This window comes from Aquarana catesbeiana, linkage group LG09 (assembly GCF_042186555.1).
Source record: "Aquarana catesbeiana isolate 2022-GZ linkage group LG09, ASM4218655v1, whole genome shotgun sequence".
Classification (NCBI taxonomy): Eukaryota; Metazoa; Chordata; class Amphibia; order Anura; family Ranidae; genus Aquarana; species Aquarana catesbeiana.
In genome coordinates, this window is record NC_133332.1 from 79,864,922 (window position 1) to 79,870,639 (window position 5,718).

Here is a 5,718-nt window from a genome sequence, read left to right on the forward strand (position 1 = left end):
GCTTGTGACAATCCGTCTACTGATAGCAGTCTCCAGGACCTGAAGAGGGGACATGCGAACCACTGCTGGCTGACGCGTTTTGAAGGAAGAAGGTAAGAGGAAGAAGGTAAACCTTCGAAACCAGCAGTGGTTTGCATGTCCTCTCTTCAGGTCCTGGAGACTGTCAGTAGACGGATTGTTACAGATTGTTACAGTGTGGTTTTCTTTCCAACTTTGTGAGTAGTTTTTAATATTTTTTCTTCTAATAAATATATCAAAGGATAATGCACAAGGCTGGTGCGCCCTCTTTTTTCTGGTCTTGTGCTTGGGGGATCAGAAGATTAGGTAAGTATATCTCTGATCTCCAATCCCCTAAACAAAAACAAGCCCAACTGAATGGGAAAAAAAAATCTTCGATATACTAGCAGTAAGAGTTCATGACTCCAGCTGAAAGTTTTCAGTTTTCCTAACCATTGGTTGTTCCAGATCTTCCCTTAGCATGATCCATATGATAAAAAAACCTAACCGGTAGAGTGGGAATCTATTATATGGGCACAGAGGGCATGCAAACCCAGGAACTCAGTGCACAGAGATCCCACCAATATGGTCCAAATGAGATATAAGAATCTGTCAGAAGTTGTAACTCACCTCATCTACTAAAAAGTAAAATAAAAAGTTTTAGATTAAATGACCCTACTTACAACAAAAGGATTCCATATACCATACATTGTACAATTCATACCTGTCACCGAGCGATGGCAGTCAAGCTGTAGATTTCAATTCTATCTGCATTCAAATAATGTGCCACTGGATGGAGCTCAAGCCTTATAGCATGTAGCTCCACTTAATGTAATGATCCGTGAGATGGCAGTAACTATATCATATTTAGTAGAAATGATAAGGAAATATGACTTGCAACATAGAAACATAAACGCATAAAATAGTGGCATCAGAAAGAGTTTTAAACAAAGTCTCCCCCCACCCCTTTTAACCTTTTTTTTTTAAGGCTAGACAATCTATATTTATGCATCTTAGTGTTAATTGAATACATCAAAGCCCGCTACAGGCATCAATTATTTTTCGTGAAAATAATGCTTTTTACAGTTAGTGAGAAATAAAAAAAATAAAAAATCTAGCCAATGATGAATGTAACTGTTTAGTGTAATGTTTGCATGAGCCCCCTCAGATTCCCAAAAAATGTAAGTACCGGTAAATACAGCTTAAACAAGGGAGTCACCAGAGCAATACATACAATAAATCTCCAATAAAATCCTGTTTCTGAATACAAACCCTGTAGCTTATTAACATAAATCTCAATACAACACACCAGAACAGGCTTGGATAATCACATAAAAACATGACACTTTATTAACCACTTGACCTCTACCACCCCCCCCTCCGCCAACGCCCCCCCCCCCGCCCCCCATTTATGACCAGGCCATTGTTTCGCTTTTTGGCGCTATTTACTTTAACTGACAATACGGTCATATAACACTGTACCCAAATAAAATGTATATAACTTTTTCACACAAATAATGCTTTCTTTTGGTGGTATTTGATCGCCACTAGGTTTTTTATTTTTTCTGCAATAACTGAAAAAGGACCAAAAGTTTTGGGAAAAAAAAATTTTTTTTACTTTCTGCTATAAAACACATCCAGTTTAAAAATCGAATTTCAAGGGGAGAGTCGCCCCCCCCCTTTTTTTCCCCAACTGCCTCCCCATGAAGAGGAGAGTCCCCCCCCCCCTTTTTTTTAATCTCACCTACCTTCCCTCTCTATTCTTTGTTGCTACCTTTTTCTTTCTTATTATGGGTCGCCTGACCCTGGGATCAAAAGGTCCCTGTTACCCTTTTTACATGTAATACGGTGTTTCTGTGTAAAAAATGGACATGTGAGATGCAGAACCTCCCTATCCTTCTGCAACTTGGTGAAACCCCAAACAAGGCGAATTTTTACTGTATGACTACATAGACTAATATCAATTGCCTTTGGGGGAGTTTACTGTTATCTTTATACATATCATTGTGATAGTTTATGTGTTTCCACATGCTTATCCTTCTTAAATAAAGAATTTACAAAAAAAAAAAAAAATCAAATTTCTTCAGAAATTTAGGCCAATATGTATTCTGCTACATATTTTTGGTAAGAAATCCCAATAAGTGTATATTAATCAGTTGGCCCGAACGATATATATCCCCTACAAACTATGGTGTGTATATATACTGCAATTTTTATTTATTTATTTATTTATTTTATACTAGCAATGGTGGCGGTCAGCGACTTATAGCGGGAATGTGATAGTATGGTGGTCAGTCTAACACTAATTGACACTTTGTGAGAACCAGTGACACTAATACAGTGATCAGTGCTAAAAATATGCACTGTCATCTAGGGCGCTCAAAGAGTTAAATAGGTGCCTAACTGTGATTGGCATGTTTACTGCGATGTGCTCTTACTAAGGCTGGCCATACATGTTCAATTTTCTTGTACATTTTTCCTTTAGATTTGCCTTAAATTACAGTATCTCACAAAAGTGTGTACACCCCTCACATTTTTGTAAATATTTTATTATATATTTTTATGTGACAACACTGAAGAAATGACACTTTGCTACAATGTAAAGTAGTGAGTGTACAGCTTATATAACAGTGTAAATTTGCTGTCCCCTCAAAATAACTCAACATACAGCCATTACCCACTTAAGGACCGGAAGATTTGCCCCCTTAATGAGCAGGCCATTTTTTGCGATACAGCACTGCGTCGCTTTAACTGACAATTGTGCGGTCTTGCGACGCTGTACCCAAACAAACTTGAAGTCCTTTTTTCCCACAAATAGAGCTTTCTTTTGGTGGCATTTGATCACCTCTGTGGTTTTTATTTTTTGCGCTATAAACAAAAAACGAGCGTCAATTTTGAAAAAAAAACAATATTTTTCACTTTTTTGCTGAAAAAAATATCCAAAAAAAGAACCTAAAAAAAACTAATTTCTTCATCAGTTTGGGCCAATATGTATTCTTCTACATATTTTTGGTAAAAAAATCATAATAAGTGTATATTGATTGGTTTGCGCAAAAGTTATAGCATCTACAAAATAGGGGATATATTTATGGCATTTTTATTATTATTTTTTTTTTACTAGTAATGGCAGTGATCTGCGATTTTTAGCGCGATTGCGACATTCCGGCTGACAGATTGGACACTTTTGACAGTTTTTTGGGACCAATAAAATTTATACAGCGATTAGAGCTAAAAATAGCCACTGATTACTGTATAAATGTCACTGGCAAAGAAGGGGTTAACACTAGGGGGCGATCAAGGGGTTAAGTGTTCCCTAGGGAGGTGTTTCTAACTGTGGGGGCAGTGTAGTGACTGGAGGAGGAGAGAGATCGCTGTTCCTGATCACTAGGAACAGCAGATGTCTTTCTCCTCCCCTGTCAGAATGTGGATCTGTCTGTGTACATTGACCGATCCCCCTGGCTCTCTGAGGAGCGATCGCAGGTGGCTGGTGGACATCGTGACCACACGCATCAGCTCCTACGTCGCTCTTACTCTCTCATACTGGTCACTGAAAGTTCAACATGGCACCTCATGGCAAAGAACTCTCTGAGGATCTGAAAAAAAGAATTGTTGCTCTACATAAAGATGGCCTAGGCTATAAGAAGATTGCCAAGACCCTGAAACTGAGCTGCAGCACGGTGGCCAAGACCATACAGGGGTTTAATGGGACAGATTCCACTCAGAACAGGCCTCGCCATGGTCGACCAAGGAAGTTGAGTGCACATGCTCAGCGTCATATCCAGAGGTTGTCTTTGGGAAATAAATGTATGAGTGCTGCCAGCATTGCTGAAGAGGTTGAAGGGGTGGGGGGTCAGCCTTTTAGTACTCAGACCATAAGCCACGCACTGCATCAAATTGGTCTCAATTGCTGTCGTCCCAGAAGGAAGCCTCTTCTAAAGATGATGCACAAGAAAGCCCGCAAACAGTTTGCTGAAGACAAGCAGACTAAGGACATGGATTACTGGAACCATATCCTGTGGTCTGAAGAGACCAAGATAAACTTATTTGGTTCAGATGGTGTTAAGTGTGTGTGGCGGCAACCAGGTGAGGAGTACAAAGACAAGTGTGTCTTGCCTACAGTCAAGCATAGTGGTGGGAGTTTCATAGTCTGGGGCTGCATGAGTGCTGCCGGCACTGGGGAGATACAGTTCATTGAGGGAACCATGAATGCCAACATGTACTGTAACATACTGAAGCAGAGCATGATCCCCTCCCTTCGAAGACTGGGCCGCCTAAGGATGCAGCAGAAAAGGAAAATTACGTAAAGGTGAGTATACAATTTTCCGTTTTCCTGGTGCATCATGGCAGCATACAATGGGAACTAACTCACCATGTGGGAGGGTGCAAGAAAAATTTTGTAAAGAAGGTCAGTAGTGTAAGTATGCACAATGAATTTTCCAAATTTTACTTTTGTGAGCTGGGTTCAGCGGGTTCACCTAATAAAGTGTAATGAAGGTGTCCTGGGAGGACCATATTGCTGACTTGCTGTCCACAGAGCTGGCACTTTTTTTTTTTTTTTTTTAAAGCCAGTGGCGTGCAAAACACACCTCAAAAACTTCCACCCGGTGCCAAAAAAAAGTGCCCACACATAGAGAGTGAAACACAAAAACGTGCAACGGGTGTACAGAGTCCTCCACTGGGGAAGGACCTTACCCTGATCCCCCGGGGCGTTAGGCTCCAGACAGGGACTGAGGTACTCAGACAAAGGGTCCATCCGTCCGAAACCAGGCGGACGCCCACAACTAGAAGGACTGCCGAAGCAGACCAACCCAAGTACAGTGGGGCTCTCCCGAAGAGAGACCCCTCAAAGGAGAGGGCGAACCAAGCCAAAAGGCCTATGTCCACCCCCTCCCAAGACTTTCAGAGTAGGCCCGAGGACCCACACCCTACTCGCCACACAGTGACAAAACGTGTATACAAAGACAACCAAAAAAAAGACAAAAAGGTGACAAACAGGGGTAAAAGTAAGAGTGGGGAAGATAGTGAGATGGGAGAGTGAAAGTGGCCATTGTGCTATATACAATGGCCGGCCCTCCGGCCAGGCATAAAAATTTCCCCTGGTCCTGGCCAAAAGGCCCGGCCCAAGAGGCAGGTGCGAAAAACGTGTGTTGTGGTAAAGTGACCATGGTGCCATAAATTCAAGTGCTTTCACACTGTGACTATACGGCACCCCTGAACTGCCACTTCAGGGGCACATTCACCACTGGCTTTTCGAAAAAGCCCCGACCCCCTAGCCCAGACCACAGCAGACCCCACCACAGACAGGAAGGATATGGAGATCAGGAGGCCGGAAAGAGCCCTTTACCATCAGGCTCTGCCGTCGCTCCCATCACTCCTCCTAATTACATTCGGGAAGTACTTGCCACTCCCTCCCCCCCTTGCAAGGCAGGAGTAAGCGTTCTCTCCCAAATAACTGTCTGGAGCTAGATCCGCCCCAATCCAGGCCAGAAGGCCAGGGTTCCGACCCTCCGGTTCAGACCCCGTGGTTCTCCATCCCCATCAGAAGGCTTCCCTTTCGGCTACAAACCGCTCCAGGTCACCTTCACTCCAGCAGGCTTTGCATAGCAACCGCAATCCCATCTCTATTTCGCCATAGATCAGGGACGGAAGCAAGCGCCACCTCCTGGAAACTGATAAGAACAGATACTACACTTGATCTTAGCCAAAAGGCCGAGAAGCAAT

The 5,718-nt window shown here is 42.7% G+C and overlaps 1 pseudogene; it reads right to left on the reverse strand.

Moving 5' to 3' along the window:
• Positions 1–5,586: 5,586 nt before the first annotated feature.
• LOC141109051 (U2 spliceosomal RNA) lies at positions 5,587–5,718 on the reverse strand (annotated as a pseudogene).